The sequence below is a fragment of the Bos grunniens genome, chromosome 13 (genome assembly GCF_055505025.1).
Source record: "Bos grunniens cultivar Pamir isolate PY7600 chromosome 13, Bosgru_T2T1.0, whole genome shotgun sequence".
NCBI lineage: Eukaryota > Metazoa > Chordata > Mammalia > Artiodactyla > Bovidae > Bos > Bos grunniens.
Genome location: NC_141177.1, coordinates 11,734,284 through 11,740,020, shown reverse-complemented (window position 1 = coordinate 11,740,020; position 5,737 = coordinate 11,734,284). Strand labels below are relative to the sequence as shown.

Sequence of the window (5,737 nt, the reverse complement as noted above, 5' to 3'; positions counted from 1 at the left end):
GGGTCGTGAGGTTCCACCTGAAAAATACTTACAGTTTTTTAGTTGCATTTGAGTTATTTACATTTGCATGTCTTGACAGAAAGTGTAGCCGAGCAGGATCCTATGGGGACTTCCCAGAAGAGCCCCTGATCTAGGTCCTCTGCCTGTCTCTTGTCTGTGGAAAAACTGTGGCCTCCTGGGCTTCCCTGAGGTCCAAAGAGTACATTTACTCAGAGAGGTGAGAAAATACAGAAAGAAGGGAAAATAGTCAAGCAGTACAAAATAATAATAGTTTAGCCGTTAAACAAATCCAAGGACTTTTAGTCCCTCCTAGGGGGCTATAGATAATATTCTGAGCCATGTCCTTTGCGCTGTTTTGCAGAGACTGAAACCCCCACCAGGAGGAAGAAGTTAACTCTGTGCCGCCCACAAGCACGTAGCCCCAGTCGGGTCGGAACCAGAAGGTTGATGACATTGACTCCTGATGACATTGACAACTGATCAGAAGGATGTCCACGAGCTGATCACACACTCCAGAATCCCCCTCCCTTATCCTGTCTTTAAAAACCTTCCCCTGAGAGCCTTCAGGGAGTTTGGGCCTTTAAAACACTAGCTGCCCTTTAAAACACTAACTCCTTACTTGGTTCCCTGCAGTAAACACTGCACTTTCCTTCACCAGAACCCAGTGTAAGTAGATTGGCTTGCCTGCACGTGGGAAAGCAGACCCAAATTTGGTTCAGTAACAGCAGCACTAGTGTTTATTAATATTTCTGCCATAAAGACATTATTCACATAAGCCAGAATCTAGCCCACCTCCTGTTTTTATAAATAAAGTTTTATTGAAACACAGTCCTGCATATTTGTTTACAATTGCCCTTGGCTGCTCTCGACACTGCAGAGGCAGAATTGAGTAACTGTGACAGAGATTATTTGGCCCATTTCACTGAAAATAGTTACTGTCCTTGCCCTTTGCAGAAGAAGTTGCCAGCCCCTTCTCCAGAGCAGTGTCACAGTGCAAGCTGACAATCATTGGTAAAAACTGGTTCTCAAAATGTGATCCTTGGACTGGCGGCATCAGTATCACCTGGGAATGTGTTAGGAATGCAAATTCTTGGGCCCTACCCTATACCTACTGAATTAGAAATGCTAGAGGTGGGGCCCAAGAATGTGTTTTCACCAGTCTCCCAGGTGATGCTCCCAGGTGAGCATGTTTAGAAGATGCAAGCTCATGTTGAAAATCACAGATCTAAAACAGCCATGGAGAAAATGCCAGTAAGTGACTGGCAGAGAAAGGTGTCAGTGGGCTCCCAGGGCAACAGAAGAGTTGAAAAGATGTCAGGAGAGTGATGGCCCATCCGCTGCCTGGTCCCTCTGCAGCAAAGCCTTTGACGGCCCTTGGACCAGGCCATGCCAGCCGGGAGGGGACCTCTCACCAGCCACCTGTGCCAATGCCCAGGCCCCAGTGCCTGGCGGCCCCGCCCTCCCACAGAGTTGTCAGCGCATTTGGAGCTGTCTCCACGCACAAATTCATGGACCAGCTGTCTCTTTTAATCTGGTTGCAAGATGAAACCATTAATGATGTCAGACACATTGGCAATGATCTCTTCATTAATAATTTCCTCCTTTCTGAGAAAAAAAAATTAGTAACAAGCAATCATCAATAATTCAAAAATACAAGTTAACCTTTCTATTAGCAGAGTGGTTCTGCACACACCACAGACTCTTTCAGAGCCAATAGTTCTGGCTTAAATAATGTTTTTACAGCAGGAATATTAATATGTGTTAATGCTTTCTGTTGAAATATGCAAATCTAAATAACTCAAATGCAACTTAGAAACCATATGTATACTTCAAGCATAAGCTGATGATCTAACTGTTTTGTTCTGTAAAAACATGCATTATCCAATAACATTTCTGTGTCCAAAAGCAAAACTCTACAAAGAAATCACTTTGAGGTTTAGGCCTTTGTGGTTGGAAAGATTTCTCTTGTGCTGGATCGATGCTACCACCCTGTGCCTTTCTCCCCTCCAGAGTCAGCTTCTCTCTTGGGACAGACAGAAAGCCTGGACACACTTCCAAGTGGCTTTCACTGGATGTTGGTGTGCTCTCGGTAAGCCTTCTCAATCCCTTACATCAGGGGTCCCCAGAAACTGATGTAATAATAATAAAGTTCACAGTAAATGCGCTTGAATCACCCCGAAACCATTCCCACCCCGGTCTGTGGAAAAACTGTCTTCCACAAGACCAGCCCCTGGTGCCAAAAAGATGGGGCACTTGTGCTTTGCATCCTTCCTGGGTGTCTTCTTTTATGATTTTCAGATGCCACCTCCACCGCCAACATCTGTTTCCTCTTCTAGAACATGCTTTATTTCAGTAACACTCCTCTAGTTTGGGATTAACATATATATACTGCTATATATAAAATAGATAATCAACAGGGACCTACTGTATAGCTCAAGGAACTCCACCCAATATTCTGCAATAACCTTTATGAGAAAAGAACCTGAAAAAGGGTAAATATATGTATAACTGAATGACTTTGCTGCACACCTGAAACTCACACACTGTAAATCAACTATACTCCAATATAAAAATTAAAAGGCCCTCCAGGTGAAGCCTTGCATCTGCTCACATTCCTTATACCTCCCTTTACCACCATGGTGACCATGAACTAGTCACTCTTCCTCTGCAGGTCTTTCTCCCACTGGGGTCGTTATTCCCCCAGACTGAGCTGAGTAAGAATTAAGTGCTTTTATGGATGGTAGGACACCTAGAGGTCTCTTCTTTTCCTTCCTCTGCTACTTCCAAGTCTTAGACTCACAAACCACTCCAGCCTTGACGCCATGCCAATATCATAGACACCTGGATGCCAACACAGCCTGGAGCACCAGCTGCCTCATCCTTGGGCCAAACCACCGGCACATGGTCCAGACCATTGGCAGGTAGGTCTCAGTGCCTGGGATGCTAGGGGGCATCTTGCTTTGCCTAAGTGGGTTCTGCCAGACAGCTGTTTCTTTTCATGGAAACTCACAGACACACACACACAACTAAGCGACGTGTGCCAAGCACCCACCACGGTTGCTTGTGTCTCCATCACGTGCGCAGCCCCAGGCTGAGCAACCGGGATGCCAAGGTAAGGTGATCCCCATCCACAGGCGCCCAGAGTCAGCCCCAGGGAGAGGTGACACAGCACACCAGGGGCAGGGGGGTGTTAGGGTCATGGACGTAATCAATGGACATCCAACGTAATTGAGGCATGGCCCCAGGCTTCACTTCTTGCTTCCAGCAAAGTGCTTCTCTGATGAAGGAGGACAAAAGCCACGGTCTCCGTGGTAGCCTGGGGCCCTGTGGTTGGACACGGGCATTTCAGAGCACTGGGGTTCCCCAAGGCTCTCAGCTCCTCTCCTCGTCCCTGACTCTGGACTCTCAGATTCAGGAGGGTCCCAGGTAAGAGATGGACTCACCTGTTTGAGGTGGGCTGAACCTGTTGCTTCTCTGAATCCCCCTGCATCGAGCTGAGCTCAGACCTCAGCCCTGTTCTGCCTCCTGTCTCATCCCTCCCAACCCCACCCCACGCACAGCAGCCCGAGCGCTTGATGGAGAAGACCTTCAGCCCACAATCCTGTCACTCGCCAGCTTAAAGCCCTTCACGGCTGCCCCACTGCCCTCAGAATAAGGACATGTATACGCTACCACGTGCAAAATAGCTTGCGGGAAACTGCTCTATAACACAGGGAGCCCAGCCTAGCGCTCTGGGATGCCCTAGGGGGTGGGATGGTAGAGTGTGGGGGGATGGGAGGGAGGCTCAAGAGAGGAGATATATATATTCTCATGACTGATTCGCATTGTTGTACAGCAGAAACCAGTACAACAGTGTAACACAATTATCCTCCAATTTAAAAAATAATAAGTTTCCTCATAGATTAAAAAAAAAAAGAATAAAGTCTAAATCCTTAATATGGCCAAAAAGTCCCCAAGTGACTGAGCCCAGCCAGCCTTTCTAAGCCTGTCCCCTCCCTAATTCACCTTAAACTCCCCCACACAGAGTCCTCCTCGCCAGGTCGAGGAAGAAAGAAGGGCATTTGCGTGGCAGGAACTGCTAGGAAAACACTCAGAGATGCAGAGGAGTTTGCTCATTCCCATAGGCTAGGACGTGCCCAAAAGGCTCCTTCTCTCCTCTGACATTATTTACACAAACTCTTTACTCCAAGCCACAGTGGGTGACTCTCCACTGCCTCCTCTGTCTCTGCAATGCCAAATTCAAAATCCTCATCCTGCTTTATCCTTACCTAGGCATCCAAATCAGACAAGGCAAAGGCACCCCACTCCAGTACTCTTGCCTGGAAAATCCCATGGACCGAGGAGCCTGGTAGACTGCAGTCCATGGGGTCGCTAAGAGTCGGACACGACTGAGTGACTTCACTTTCACTTTTCACTTTCATGCATTGGAGAAGGAAATGGCAACCCACTCCAGTGTTCTTGCCTGGAGAATCCCAGGGACGGGGGAGCCTGGTGGGCTGCCATCTATGGGGTCGCACAGAGTCGGACACGACTGAAGCGACTTAGCAGCAGCAGCAGGCATCCAAATCCTCAACACTCAGCTTTGGGAGGACCCAGGGGCTGGACTGAGGTGGACGGAATGAAGAAGTGTCCAGCTGTTCCATGTCCACAGGACCACCTGGGCCGGGCGCTAACAGCAGTCTGATTACAGCGTGGCCACCGCTGCTCATGTGTTGGCTTGGACAGAGTTTCTCTCCCAGGATCTCCCATGAGACTCTTCAGTGCAGTCTGATACAAAGGGAACATTGCCAGGCTCTGAAGTTTGGGGTTCATCAGTTCTGGGCTGAGTGAGGATTCTGAGTTATCAAAAAGAGCTCCTGGGGGATCCCAGGATCAGGGACCATTGGAAAGGTCACCTGACGCATCTCACTCTGAGCACCCAGGAGCCTTGCTCTGGTGAGCTGACCTCCCCACAGGTCTTGACAGAAGGAGCACTGAACCTCGTGTGTGGAGACACTTCATCCTGATCTATTTGGCCCCGCTAGGCAAATTTGGCCCTCATCAACATATATTGAATGCTTTCTGGATGTGCCTGGGGGCTTGGCGTTGAGGATATGAGGATGTGGACACAGTCCTGACACTGCAGAGGCAGCCACCCTCATGGACAAGGCAGCTCTGCAGGTGCTCCTTCTGTGGAGCAGAACCAGGAGAGAAGGCCTGGAGGCTTCAGAAGCCTGCCTGCCCCCAGTGCCAAGCCTGCTCCAAGTGGGGCCTGAGCCTCAGGAGTGATGGACACTGGACCTTTGAGGAGAAAATGGGATCGAGAAGTATGAAACAAATGATACAGAAATAAAGCCTCTTTGGGGGATGGGGGTGGGGTGGTGGGAGCGGAATAAAATCATATTTTTTAAATGTGTATTTGTTTTTATTTATTTGACCACACCAGGTGTTAGTTGTGGCACTCAGGACCTTCTATCTTAGTTGCAGCATGTGGGATCTAGTTCCCCGACCAGGGATCAAACCCAGTCCCCCTGCATTGGGAACAAGGAGTCTCAGCCACTGGACCAGAAGAGAAGCCCCTCAAATCCTATTAAGGGACTTCAGGGTAGGGTCAAGTGCTGGGAGGACTTTAACATCTGATGTCTGTGGTCTGGCCAGCTTCATGATGGCTAAAAGCAAATGCCTCTTTTTTTTTATAATTTTTTTTTTAAGAGAGGCTTCCTAGGCAGCTCAGTGGTAAAGAATCTGCCTGCCAAGC

At 48.5% G+C, this 5,737-nt stretch overlaps 1 long non-coding RNA gene across 1 annotated transcript; it reads left to right on the top strand.

Moving 5' to 3' along the window:
* Positions 1-2,104: 2,104 nt before the first annotated feature.
* LOC147360214 (uncharacterized) lies at positions 2,105-5,391 on the top strand. Its single transcript, XR_015139020.1, has 2 exons — positions 2,105-2,921; positions 4,273-5,391. It is a non-coding gene; the product is annotated as an uncharacterized LOC147360214 (long non-coding RNA).
* The last annotated feature ends 346 nt before the right edge of the window (positions 5,392-5,737 follow it).